Source organism: Pongo abelii, chromosome X (assembly GCF_028885655.2).
Source record: "Pongo abelii isolate AG06213 chromosome X, NHGRI_mPonAbe1-v2.0_pri, whole genome shotgun sequence".
NCBI classification, from domain to species: Eukaryota; Metazoa; Chordata; class Mammalia; order Primates; family Hominidae; genus Pongo; species Pongo abelii.
The window spans coordinates 141,411,772-141,426,211 of NC_072008.2; the positions used below are offsets into that span (position 1 = coordinate 141,411,772).

Below are 14,440 nucleotides of genomic sequence, written 5' to 3' on the forward strand. Positions count from 1 at the left end.
AACCATTAAAGCCATCGCAAATTCCAAGCATTTCTCTTGTCCTTTCATGTGAGCTGCAAAATAAGCCCGCAAGCAGTCCTTCTGTGCCCTCTTCCTCTCCTCCCAAATTCTCTGGGTCCTCACAACCTGTCCAGCACTCCCCAAGGCCTCTTCCTGTCTCTCCACCTCCACCTACATCTAAGGGGCTCTTACTGTCTCTCCCCTTAGCCGGGTTTCTTCCAGATTTGTGTTAGGTAGAAAATTTAACCCCTCTATGTCCTTTTCACCCTCCTCTGTGTCCCTGTCACCTTCTCTGTCCCTGCTCTGATTCAATATTGCCAAAAAATAGCCACCAGCCTCTCTTCAGAGGATGCAGCTGGCTGTAGGATGAAATGGGATGGGGTTAGAGACTACAAGGTAGAAGGGCCTCCTGGGTGCACTGTTGGTGGGAACACTGCCTGGACACTCCTGCATCAGTGACTATTTTCCTGCAGTCCAGCATCAAACAGTGGCTGCGAGGAGGAGAAAAGGTGGGGAATGGAGACTGAAAGAGCAGCAGGTAGGCCATGAAGGAGTCAAACCCACAGGAGCAGAGGCCGATAACAGCCAACCTCCTATACCCCATGGCCACACAACTGAAGAGACAGAAATTAGGATGCATAGTTACACATGGATAAATCTCACCATCATATTGAGTGAGAAAACAAGTAGCACAGAAGTGTCCAGTAGTGCTTATGCTATGCTCTGAAGCATATGTTGAAATCCTAAGGTGATAGTATTAGGAGGTGGGGCCTTTGGGAGGTGATTGGGTCATGAGGGTGGAGCCCTCATGAATAGGATTAGTGCCTTTATAAAATAGGCCCAAAGGAGCTCATTCATCCCTTCTGCCATGTGAGGAGGTGCTGTTGTATAAACCAGGATGTGAGCCCTCTCCAGGAACTGAATCTGCTGGCATCTTGATCTTGGACTTCCCAGCCTCCAGAACTGGGAGCAATAGACTTTCTTTTTATTATGTTACCCAGTTTATGGTGTTTTGTTATAGCAGCCCAATTGGACTAAGTAAGACAAGTTTGTTACATACAAAGATAGTAAAGATTCAAACTAGTGTAGCAGGATGTTCAACTGGTACTCTATCTAGTCTCAGACTTGGCTGACTTCCTACAAAAACTGATATCAACTACTCATCATCTCACAGGCAGTTACCTGTCCATCCACACAGAATTGGTAAATAAGGTAATCACAAACAGTGGAATGAACTCTGACTATTCACCCATGTGAGGGTATGTACACACATGGGAGAACATGGGTAGGCTGGAGACCAGAGAAGCCCCACTTCACGGAGGTTGTATAGTATGCTAAGTTTACAGAAGGAAAGTACCCTTCACCTCAAATTTACTGGGGAAATTAAGTCCCTAAGTGTTCACTGGGAGGGCTTGATTTGTTGCTCCAGAAGTCAGAATCACAAGTAAAAAATCCAAAAGGGGAGTGACTGGCAGAGAGAGAGAGGCAGAGAGAGAGAGAGAGAGAAAGAGAAATTTGGCTGGGATTCTCCTAAGAAGAATATTCTTAAGAGATCTTAGAGGAGGTTATGTGTAACCCTAACAGAGAAATTCTTGGTGCAGGTGAACCTCAGGACTGGAGGCTGATTGAAGTGTTTTATTCTGTGTCATGGAAATACTCTCTCTTTCCACACCTCAATGTCTGCCTGCTGCCTCTTATTGGCCAAATACATATGCCTGCTGCCTCTCATTGGCCCACTAGTCAGAGGGCAAGGAAGGCCAGGTTGTATAGCCTTTATGTGTCAAGTACCTGAGGAACAGAGCAGTATAGAGAAGGAAGTAGGATATATCTGATTAAACAAACTGAGAATAACAAAAAATAATCCACCACTTTTCCCACAACCAGCACCCACTGTTGCTTTGAGCAGATGAAGGAACCCTTTGCCTAGCACAGGGTACCACACACAGTCCCATTAGCCCTTATATTATCATAGGGTGAGGTCACTTTTTATCATAATCCCACTTGAAATCTAAATTGTAAATTGTAACCTTAAGGCTGATGAGACATTTCCCTACACAATATCATGGGATGGACAAAGAATAGATCATCCCACCTACCTTCCCGCAAAACAAATTCTGCCAAAATCTCAAAATATTGGTGGATCTTTACCTGGTGGGGCAACCAAAGTTTTAATTCCCCAAAAAAAAATCAGTCTAAAAAATCTCAGTCTTTAGAGGTGATATAATTATGGAATTGTAGCACTTTTACAACGAACATCAGAACTGGACACAGGAGTGCTAGGAGGTACCCCAGTGAATCCCCTCAGTTCCAGAAACAATCATCTTTTCATCTCTATGAAGCAGCAAACTGAAATTCCCCCTTAATAATCCAGTTTACTTACTTATTCAACTCCCCTTCTCAGCTATCAGTTTTGCAACGTGAACAGCTTAGAATGGACAGGAAACAATTGGTCATTGTCAGTTTCCAATTTAATGGAACCATGGATATGTTCCATGGGAGAGGCATATTGTCTTGAAGACTTTAACCTGAAAACCACCCAATTGCTATTTTGGCAGGAAGGAAAAGAGAAAATCTGTAAATGATTTTTTGGTATAATACTGGGAGGGGTCACTTTCTACCCCAAGCAACCTATGATGCCATTCCCCCAGGCCAGGTTGGGGTAGAGAGTGACTCTTCCCTGGGCCTGCTCCATAGGACCAGTCATGTCCACACTCATCAGCCTTAGGATGCCTCCAGGCCTCTGGTTTCCTTTGGTTTGTCTAGGGGCTCACAGTCCTAGTCTGATAAGTTCACTTCCTGTGGAGCTTGACCAACATCCGTTGTCCTGTGCCTGAAGAACCAATGCCAAATATCCAGGGAGATCCTTGATCATTCCCAAAGGCTCTCAAAGAAAGCAGCACAATGCCCACCACTGCTCCGCCTTCTAGGGGTAGGAAAAGGAACAGGAACAAGAAGTAAGAATGAAACCAGGAAGGGGTAGACCCCCTCTCCCTCCATCTTTTCTATGGGCTGCCCTATTCTCTCTCACTCCACTTCGAGCTAGTGCCAGCTTGAAGGAAAAAAGATGAAGGGGCTCCCTGCTGTGTATGGAGGGGCCTGTGCTCTAGGCGATGATCATAACACACAGCTCCATGATTCCAGTGCAGGGTCTCTGATCATCGCCCAGTGTGTCATATATATTTATACATGTGCATGCTAATACTATTTCTTCTTAGTGCCAGGGAATCCAGTGCCTGAAATACTTTCTTTTTAACCTCACATTTACCCCCAGGACCACAGTTATGAGGCAGCACATGGCCCAGAGAAGATTGGAGGTCCAGAATCTTTACATCTTTACCTTCCCTGTATGCTGCTACTCCTGGGCCTCTTAGCAGTGGCAGCACCTTCCAAATCCTCTTCACCCCTAACCTCTGTTTTGACCCCAAGCAACTCTACAAACCCTCTAGTCCCAACTGCTGCAAGGACCTTCTTCTTTTTAATTCCCAGTCTGAGAAAAGAATGTGTGTGAGTAAAGGACCTCATGGGGATTAAAGAACAGGAAGGCAGAATGGCTGGGGCAGTGATGAGAGGTTGAAGTTTAAGAGGAGGTAGACTGGGAGAAGCAGGCAGGGCCAACTTCTCCTAGGACCTTGTTGTATCTGAGAAGGTTTGGGATCTTCTTCTAAGTTTGATGGAGAGTATTGACTATCCCCTTTCCCCATTCCAGTGCATCACGGGGAGCAGCTCCTGAATGCCCCTTCTCTGGGAGGCACTGCTCTCCTGGCTTGCTCTAGCTCGACCACTGGGACTTACCTAATGCCTCCCTGAAGTTGCCCTCTCACTCCCCTTCTGCCCCTCTAGTCAATTTACTCTCCAGGACACTCTCCCTCCCTCACAGCTATGGTGACTTAGGATCAACTTTCAAGGTAATTCCAAGGAAATGATGCAGCCGTTTACTCTCCTTGGCGGGATGAGTGAGTTGTGTTCTGAGTGTTGGGAGAAGAAAACAGATCAAAAGCTGAGCTTGTGCTTTACCTGCCCTGGCATGGTAAATAAAGACTTCACCTCCAAGTCCTGAGCACCCACATACATACACTCATATATAATTGTGCTATATGCATGTCTGTGTGTACAGATAAACCAGTACTTCATAGATATACACAGCTCAATGATCTACCGCAAGTAAAACCTGGAACTGCCATCCAAATAAATAAATACAACTTGCCAGCAACTTTGAAATCTCACACCTGGCCCCTCTTAATCACAATATTCTCCCTCCCTCTTAAAGGTTACCACTATCCTGAATTTTATGGTAATCACCAACTTATTCTTTTTTTGTTTTTGCTTCCCCACCTAAACTCGCATCATTAAATACTATCCTTATGTTTTCTTCATTAAGAAAAAGTAACCTTTTTGTTACTGTGGTTGCTGTCTGAATATTCCTGTCCCCACATAATTCATATGCTGGAACCTAATAATGTGATAGTATTAAGAAGTGGAGCCTTTGAGAAGAGATTAATTCATGAGGGCTGTACCCTCAGGAATGGGATTAGTGTCTTTTTAAAAGAGGCCTGAGTGAGTCCCCTACCCACTTGTGCCATGTGAAGATGCAGCAAGAAGGCACCATCTATGAAGAAGGGAGTGAAGCCTCTCTAGAGACCAAACCTGCTGGTGCCTTGATTTTGGACTCCCAACCTCCAGAGCTGTGAGCAATAAATTTCTGCTATTTATAAATTATCCAGTCAAAGGTATTTTGTTATAGCAGGCCAAATAGACAAAGACTGTGGTACATAATATGCAGGAACATGTTCAAAGGAAAATGGAATGAAATATCTAACCATATCTGAGGAGTCTGGCTCCTGGCCAAAAACGTATGAGTGACTTTTTAGGCAGCCCTCATGATCTGGGTGAAAGGCTGCCCTCCTCACATCAGAGGTGGTCCACAGCCAATGCATTGCACTGTCCAAAGGGAGTTGCAGTCAAGGGCTCAGTCCCCTACCCAGGCAGCCATCCTCTTACCTATATCTGCATTCCTAGCCCTAGCCCTATTCCTAGCCCACTTACCCGGGGCCTTTAGCCCTGGTGCCTCTGCCTGAACTTCCTTACGGAGAGAGGAAAAGAAATCTTCAAAACACCTTTCTCCATGCTGGCTCAGTACTCAGAACTTTTTCATTCCAGACCTTCCCCTCTCCTTATTCCCAGGTTTGTAAAACCACAGGAGCCTCTGTTCAGGGATCCCTTGACAGTGAGACTATTCTTCATGCCTGTGCTGATCCACCTGACCCTTGAGTCAGTGCTATTCCATGGGGGAAAAAGGAACAGGATGGAGTTGGCACTTTCTCTGGTTTAGCCTCTTGCTTATACTATCACAGTGAGTGATTAAAGGCTTGACTGTTACTTTCATCTTGACTTGCTGTCCTAACAGGCACTCAGACACCTAGCAGCTCACCTCAGCCCTTGACAATGCCAAGAAAAAGAACATTACCATTACCCCCAGAAACCCCTTGTTCTTTTTCCCCATTTATTTTTCCCTCCCTCCTTCCCAGTGGTAGTGAACTACTATCATAACTTTGAACATTATAGTCTGGTTTCACTAGTTTCTAATGTATATTTAAATGGACTCATACCAAGATATTTCTTTTGGTCTGACCTCTTTATTCAAAATCAAGTTGTGAGAGTTATTCACATTCTTGCATGAAGTTTAGTTCATTCATTTTTGTTGCTGTATAGGATTTTATTGTACAAATAGAACACAGTGGATTTAACCATTCTAATGTTGATGCTCATTTGGGTGTTTCCAGTTTTAGATTTTATAAATAAGGCAGGTATGAATGTCCCTGTATGTGTGTTCTGGTAAATGTATATATGTATTTCTCTTGGGTATATACCTAATCATGGAATTGCTGATAAAGTTTTGAGGTCTTTTAAGATGCTGCATGTAATATAAGAAAAGTAATCAACAGTCTAGACAGGAGAACTTAGAGAAAAATGTGTTCTTCCAATCCTGCTAATGGCCTGACGCACACTGGAGGTCTCTTTCATTGGTAGCTCTCCCACTAGTGACTTCTCACTTTGGTCAGTGTGCTCACCCTTGGGTTTATTAAAAGGCTTCAACAAGGTCAGGCATGGTGGCTCACTCCTGTAATCCCAGAGCTTTGGGAGGCTGAGGTGGGAGGATCACTTGAGGCCAGGAGTTCTAGACCAGCTTGGGCAACATAGTGAAATCCCATGTCTACAAAAAAATTTAAAAATGAGCCAAGCATGGTAATCCCAGCTACTCAGGAGGCTGAAGTAGGAGGATTGTTTGAGCACAGGAGTTCTAGTCCAGCCTGGGCAACATAGCAAGAACCCATCTAAAAATAAATAAATAAACAATAAATAAAAAATGTAAATGATAGGGATGGTGCTCAATCAGGGCATGAACAAAGCAAGCACGCACACGCAAACACACACACACACACACACACACACACAGGCATAAACACACAGATGCACAGAAATTACTTAAAATATCTCCCTGCAGGCATTCCACACTGATAGTTCATAATTAAATTCAGTCCTCTGAGTTGAACTCATAATCTACTAAAATGGTGTGATTTCTGTGCTTTACATTCAATCATTGGCCAATGTCATTAAGTTGTTAGGGACCTCCACTAATCAGATACCTGCAAAGAAGTCCTTGAAGTTCTTTCCCAAGGACACACAACTAGTAAGTTGCAGAGACACGACTGGAACTAGGTGTGTGTTATCTGTAGCCTGAGGGCCCTTAACCCCACAGCACCTAGAATGACATGGAACTTATCTGCATGTGGGAGCAGGTAAACAGATATTCATTAAAGGTATCTTGAAAATGAAGATAAGGAAAATTAACTTTTTTCTTGCCATCTAAACAAAATGCTTTTCATATTTTGCTTTATTTTCTTCTTGTCCTTACTTTGTATACACACACGTACACACAATGTATATAATTTTTTCTCTCTCAACTTACAGTCATTACACTAATGTTATTACTTTGTTTTTGTAACCTGTGTTTTTAATTTTATTTGAAAATAACTGCATTCTTTCTGATTACAAAGCTGGTTTCTTACTGCAGAGGCCTTTTAGTTTCATAATTTCATAATGGCACAAAGCAGAGAAGAAAGAGTGAACTATAGGGCCATAATGTCAATTATCCGGAGAGAACCACTCAAATTTTTACTTTTATTCATTTTTTACTTTTTAAAATATTTGTAAACATTTTTGTATATTTCCTTCTACTCAGTTCTCTACATACCTATCCATTTTTCCTGTTATAAAACTGGAATCACATGAAAACTTTCAATTGTACCTTCTTTTTGCTCAGGACAGAGTCTTGAAGACACCCACATGTAGGTGGCAGGAATAGAGGAGTACATTAGGTAAATGGTGTCAGAGGAGGTAAATATTGGAATCCTAAATGCAAAGAGAATTCTCCAAGCAGTCATCAAATGCTTCTGAGAGGTGAGATATGAAGGAAAACTGCTAAGAGTAAGTGGCATTCACTACCGAGATGTTCCCTTATGTCATTGGAAAGCAGGCCAGTAGGATGAGGGCGTCAGCTCTAGACTCAGGGCAAAGGAGGCAAGGAAGGGTCAGGAAGGAGAGGGAGCAAGGACAGAGTGCGTCTCATGTCAATTTGGTGTGTGAGGTAAGCAGAGAGGAAAGATGATGCAATTTGAGGATTTTGGGCGTTGAGAAGCTCTGAGAGGTGAAGGATCTACTGTCATGTGAGAGAGGGATGAGATGCAAGGAGGAGGAAAGTCACTGATGCAGCAGGAGACAGAGCTTGCAGGATGGGGAGGGATCAGAGACACAATGAGCAGAGGAGGAAGCAACAGTTATTCCAGTTGGGGGTTGGGTGCATCTGTGGAAAGGTGCACTCAACAGACCTGTTCCTCTCTCAGAGAACATTCCTTCCCCTTCCTGTTCTGCACTGTCTTCTGTCTCCTGGTTTCTGCACAAGACAGGTAGACTCAGAATTGTCACCGCAATCTGGGGTAGAGAGGACTCTAGACAGCTGGGGCAGCCTGAGGGCACTGTACACCTGAAGGGGTGTCAGAGGATGGAAGCAGATGGTACCCATCAGTACCAAAGATTCCAAGAAAGCATGCAATTACAAGTACATATTTCTTTTATTTAACTCAGGTTTTCTTAATTTTGTTTTAGCATGGAGAACTTTCGTCCATATAATAGCTGATAAGGTGTTGTAAAACTGCTGTTTCATGAAGTTCAGCTAGAGAAATTTCCTAATGTACATGTAAGCATTTTGGCAATATTTGGAAACTCTGCAGATGTTGACACTTTCTAGTAGATCTGTAATTTGAAGTAACAACTGAGCTGATCAGAAATGTGACTCTCTTTATAACTCATCTCAACGTGCTCATAAACTCTCATTTCTACTGACAGAAGAAACTACCAAACCTTGCCACTTTAAGGTGACTCAATTCCTTCTGGTTTAAAATATAATCACTTTTAGGCAATTAATTGCTTATTTTGTTCTTGATTTCAGTTGTGTAGATTTAAAGTCCAATATCCTTATGAAGGCTGCCCTATCCCTCTCATGTGCCCTTCCCTACTCTCCCTCCTAATCCTTCCCCCTTTTCCTCTTCCTTAATCCCCTCCTCATGCCCCCTTCTCTTCACCTCCCTCCTGCTATTCTTCCTCCTCTACTTCTCCTCCTTGCTTTTCTCCTTCTTGTCCTCCTCTCCCTTCTCTCCCTCTCTCCCTACCCAATCCTCACTTCCTTCTCCTTCAACTCCTCTTCTGACTCTCACTCTTCTTCCCCTCGTCTTCCTCCCCAAGAAATTATCTGGCTACAGATGACTGCAGCAAGGAGGATGGGCCTGTCCCTTTTGCTCCCTCATCTCCCTTGGTCTTTGAGTGTTTGCCATTTTCCCCTCTATATTCAACAGATAAGACTGACTCTTCCTGGCCTTTGGCACACAGATGGTGGTATTGATGGTTTCCAGCATGGCCTCTAGTCAGGACAGCTACATACTCTGAACCATTCTCTTTCAAGTCCTGGTCCTTGTCTTGCTGAACAGTCTTCTCAGTGCCTCTGTGGATTCTCTTTCTGGGCCTGCAGCTGGAACTCATTCATGCTACAAATGACCCATAGGGAATCTGACAGCACTGTGGCAGGACCTCTCTTTCCTAAATGCCAGGCTGTCATTTCTGAACTCCTGCTGCTGCCTCTTGTTGGTGTGGGGCACTGAGGGCAGGTCTCACTCCCAGAGCTACCAGTAGGATGTGGGGCAGCATGCCATTATGCTCCGGAATTCCCAGCCTTTCATGGTTCCTGTCTCAATACTCCCCACTTCTTTCCCAAGCCTCCCTCCAGGGTCACTGCATACATTTACACATATTGTGCACTCTTCAATTAAAGTAGATTCATTCACATGCAATATATCCTGGAGTTGTGCAGTGTACAGCCTGCCTGACAGTACATATTTACCCTGTGCCCAGCCCCCTCCCTCACTCCACCTTGCCCAGCTCTAGAAGAGCCCTACTCCCTCCTAGGGGTCAGATATCAGCACCTATATCTCTCCAAAAGATTTGAGGTTCAGCAAACGTATACTTAAACACAAGTCTAGCTCTAAGAAATTGTGCTCTGAACTTCTCTCCATATATAGCAGTCACTGAAAGAGCTGTGCGCAACTTTGGGCACCACAGTACTTAAACAGTAATAGGAAGAATGTGGAGATAGTCCCAATGAAGACACAAATTCAGAATTAGTGCAAATGCTTTTACAGTTGTGATTCACTTTATGCACTTCATACATGAAAACAAACTGAAGCGTTATTCTTTCTTTTCATGTGTGCTCCAATGTAGAAATTATGTCATACTTAGGTCTTGTTTTATGTTTTCTAGACTTTCCCAAGCTTTTTTCCATGAGGATTTTCCTACATATGGAAAAGTTGGAAAAACTGTTCAGTAAACACCTGTACACCCTCCACCACAATCCAATGATTAGCTTTTGGTCATATTTTATGGGTATCATTTTTAATCTCTACATAATAGTTCATCAAATCAATGCATCTTAATTTTTTAGACAATCTCCCCATTTTGGATATATTCCTCGATTCCAAATTCCCAAAATTATAAGTAGTAATGCTTAATGATAATCTCTGAGCACAAAGACCCTCCTTCCTGAATTTTTAAAGCCTGTGACAGCTGATAAGCTAGAATGTTGATGCCAGTGCCCCTGAAATTTTAATCTTTGAGGAAGGGTCTAAAGGGACTAATAGAGAATAGAAATTATAAGTGAATTCAGAAGAACAAGTACCTTGATATTGCTAGGAATCCAAAACTTAGAGCAGGCACAGTCTCCGGGGACTCTGTGAGTGTGTGTTTAGGGGGGAGGGATGTCACTGGATTCTACTTCTTCTGCCCAGGAGAACAGGCGTGAGCCACTGTGCCCAGCCCATGAAATGTTAAAGTGGATTGATCTGCTCACCCATGCTGGAGGGCCCAAAAAACATACATCTCGTGACTGAAACACAGATTTGTGAGAGGAGCCCCTGCAACCCCAAAAAGTTTTGTAATTGCTCTTCTTTATAGGTCAGAAATTCTAGTGGAAACTACTGCCACTGAACCGGTATAATTAAATGCAATGAGGATAGCTGGATTGTGGGGTGGCAGGGGCCAAGTGGGGTGGCAGGGGCCAAGTGGGGGCACTTAATTGATAAAGACAAAGTGTGCATAGTTACTGTAATGGGCAGCAGATTCAATGCAGCAATAAGAATAGTCTGACTCACAGGGACATATGGCATTGATTAGTTGGTCATGGTGTCCCTTGAAGAGAAACAGATGGCAGTCTACTAAATTCTTACTTGATATATATAAGTGGATGAGTTCTAGATTGAGTGCACAGAAGTCTAATCTGAATCACCAAAATAGTCCTAGCCCTTCGATCAATTCCCAGATTTGAGTCAATTTACAGACCGGAACCCTATGAATAAAGAAGGACTCCACTCCACTCCACTGCCAAAAATATATACTGCTAATTTTCTGCAGCTTTCCCCAAAGAGATCTATGGCTTTAGGGGTGAATGTGCAGTAGGGAAAATGAAACAATCAAACTTTTCAGGGATTACTGTATATTGCTTCTGAACTACCAGGGATTCCAAAAGCCTCAAAATGTCACTGCAGTTCGCCAGTCAGAGTTAACAGTTTATGGCAGTCAGGGGATTGATGGAGTTTTAGTTCAGGTCTGTCTCACAATGGGTCCTCCGGGTCTCTAAACTTATCCTATGGTTATTTCCCCAGTTCCAGAATGTATAATTGGAAGAAAAATACTCAGCAACTGACAGAATCCTCATACTATTTCCCTGATCTGTGGAGTGAGGACTAATGTGGTAGGAAAACTCAAGTGGAAGCCACTAGAACTGTCTTTACCTAGCAAAACAGCAAACCAAGAGCAATACCACACTCCTAGAGAGATTGCAAGAGATTAGTAATACCATCAGTGACTTCAAATATGCAGACATCCCCATTTAACTCACCTGTTTGGCCTATGCAGAAGGCAGATGGATCTTGGAAGATGGTAGTGGGTCATTGTAAACTAAGCCAGGTGATGACTCCAATTGCAGCTGCTGTTCCAGATGTGGTTTCATTTCTTGAGCAAATTAACACATTCCCTGGAACCTAGTATGTACCTCTTGACCTTGAAAATGCTTTTTTTCTCAATAACTGTTAGTAAAGACCACCAGAAGCAATTTACTTTCAGCTGGTAAGACCAGGAATACACCCTCACCATCCTACCTCAGGCGTATTGTGTATCAATTTTCCAGCCCTACATCATAGTGTAGTTCACAGGGATCTTATCACCTTTCTCTTTCACAAGACAACACACTAGTCTATTACACTGATGACATGTTAATTAGACCTAGTGAACAAGAAGTAGCAACTACTCTACACTTCAAGGCTCCTCTAAGTATCCATTGGCTCCAGTTTGAAATCTCAGTATCCATTGGCTCAATGACTTTCATGCTGTTTTGTAAGGAAAAGGCTCTTCTGAAAACACTTCTGTGCTATGTCCATGGTGCATGATCTAGGAAACAACATGCCATCACTTATCATCATGACAGGGCTCGATAGAAAAGAAAAATTATGACAGGAATCTGCGGGTAAACCTTCAATAGAAAACCACAGTCTGTCCCTTTGGACCCAACAAGAGAAAGGGATGGTTTAAACTCAAGGTTTTTATGATGCCATGACCCTGAGTGAATGTGTGTATGTGCTTGTGTGGAGGGTGTGGGGAGAAAGCCCATTTCAGTACACACATGTCCCCCATAGGTCTTCCATTCCTCCCCCACATTCTCCAGATGCTCCTGTTCCTCTCAATTAGACAAGCTTACTTGGGTGGCCCTGGGGCAATGACCCCAAAGCCTCAGTGCCAAACTAAGTTCACAATTAACTGAGACCCATCTCTGCAGAGGAGACCAGACTGCTGCCCCTAACCTAACAGCAGCTCAGTTTCAAGCACCAGCTGTGTGCCAGCAGTGCGATTACCACGGACACAGTGCTCTCCCTTTAATCCTCCAAACAACCCCAGAAGGGTCTATTACCCTTTCTGCATTTGACCAATGCAGAAAGTGAAGCCCAGCCAAGCAAGAGTCACTTGCCCAAAGTCGCACAGCTAGTAGGGAGCAGAGCCAGGAGTTGAAAGCCCCCTTTGATCTACCTCCAGAGCTGACACTATGACAGCGACACTGCCTCCCCGTGGAAACCAAAAGCAATAGCACACTCTTCACTGCACTGGGGGGAAATCTGGAGGATGAATGTTCCAGAGAAGATTACAAAAAAAAAAAAAAAAATCACTGGCCCGTGTAAGCTCTACTCAGGGCAATCAAGAAAATCTGAATGCGGAATTAAGACAGCGAGATGTCTCAGTCCTCTGGACCCACCAGACCCAGAACCCTGTGAATAAAGGGGAGGCTGGGCCTCCTTGAGGAAGATGGCAGATAAAACCTCTCTCTCACTCACCTATTCTGTTTCACAAGCTCTCTCTTTTAAAAGTCATACATATACTTTAAAAGAGTTACAGCTTCTTCACAGCTTGCCTGTTGCAGCTTCTGCACCCTGCTGTGGATGTCCTGGGACAGGATAGTCAGGAACTCCTCCAGCACCAGCAATGCCAGAATCTGCTCCATGGAGCGCATCTCAGGCAGAAGTCACCCATGGCGAAACTCTAAGAGCCGCCTGCGGGGGTCCCGGGCACCAGCAGCCTCTTGGAAGCAGAACCCTCAGAAGCACAGGTGGGAGGCCGCCAGGCTAAAACTTGGGTCGGGCGGGAGCAGCAGGAGTTCTGGCTCCAGGCGTAGGAACTTCCATAGTTTCCCTCTCACAGGAGGGGAACCCTTTCCGCTCGTGGGAACCCAGGCCAGACGCCACCGTCAGGCTCCCAGACCACCTTGGCCCCGAAACCAGTTGTGCCCGCCGGCCAAGGCGCCCGGGGCCAGGAGAGAGAGATGATGGCTTCAGCAGGAGTCCGGCGTGCCCAGGTTTCAAGTTCCAGCCGGTGAGCCCAACTTTGGACCTGGCGGAGCTGTCTCCAGTAGCTTCGCCTCACTGGGCTTGGGACACTGCAGCTCCTGCCCCCGTTTCGCTTCCACCAGGACCTCCGGGAGGCACAAAAGCAGGCAGCTTTCTCCTGTCTGTGTTGGACCCACGCAGGACTAGGGCCCCGGTCCACACGCAGAAAGTCCTAGCACGGAAGTTTGGCGTCCACAGACCAATTTGTCAGCTTAGAACCAACGTTAGGGCTGCGTTTCCCGAACGACACCATTGTATCAAGCGGCCATTGGATCAGGTCTCGCCACAACTCGCAGCTGACCAATCAGAAAAGAAAATTTGGCTCCAGGACGGGACCAGCGAGGGACCAATTGAAAGACAAGAGGCGGGGCCAGCAGGGAAACCTTAACCCCAGAAACCTCTGTGGCTGTTGAAGGCAGAGGGTAATGGGCGGGGTCGCCAGATCGAAGCTTAGGTCTTGAAGATGGGGATACTAAAAAGCAAATCCAAAGCCACTGTGAACTGCAGGCGGACGACCGGAGTCAAAATCTCCAGGATGGTTTATTAAAATGCGAATCCCCGGGTTCCTGTGAGATTCAATGCGTCAGGGTAGCGGGTGGAGCCCCGAAATACGACTTTTTAACAAGCTCTCCCTATAAATTCTCCCCACACAGCCAGGTTTAAGAATCACTGACCGGGTCGTAACAGATTTAAAGATGGTCCCCACCCGCTCCAGTTACTCCAAGGCTCTAGGAGAAGCGCTCATTTGGATCACGACCCGGGGTTCGCCCCACCCAACACCCTGCGACTAAGAAGCGCTTAAACAGGAAACGTGAGCCCTTCCAAAACAGCTTGAGGCTGGTTGGAAGCCAGGAAGAGTCCCAGCCCCTCCCACGTCAGCATCCCTGTGGGCGCACAGCGCGGCGGGC

The 14,440-nt window shown here is 45.0% G+C and overlaps 1 protein-coding gene across 7 annotated transcripts in view; it reads right to left on the reverse strand.

Moving 5' to 3' along the window:
• ZNF75D (zinc finger protein 75D) overlaps positions 1-14,359 on the reverse strand; it is a 66,786-nt gene extending 52,427 nt beyond the window's left edge. For 2 of the 7 annotated variants that reach the window (XM_054545115.2, XM_063721431.1), the window contains exons 1-2: positions 12,984-14,356; positions 11,501-11,687 (exon numbers count right to left, since the gene is read on the reverse strand). The gene's annotated coding sequence lies outside the window, so the exon portion shown is untranslated. Of the gene's footprint in view, positions 1-11,500 lie in introns of all 7 variants that reach the window. The other 5 variants (XM_054545119.2, XM_063721432.1, XM_054545117.2 and 2 more) reach the window with 3 other exon arrangements.
• Positions 14,360-14,440: the final 81 nt, after the last annotated feature.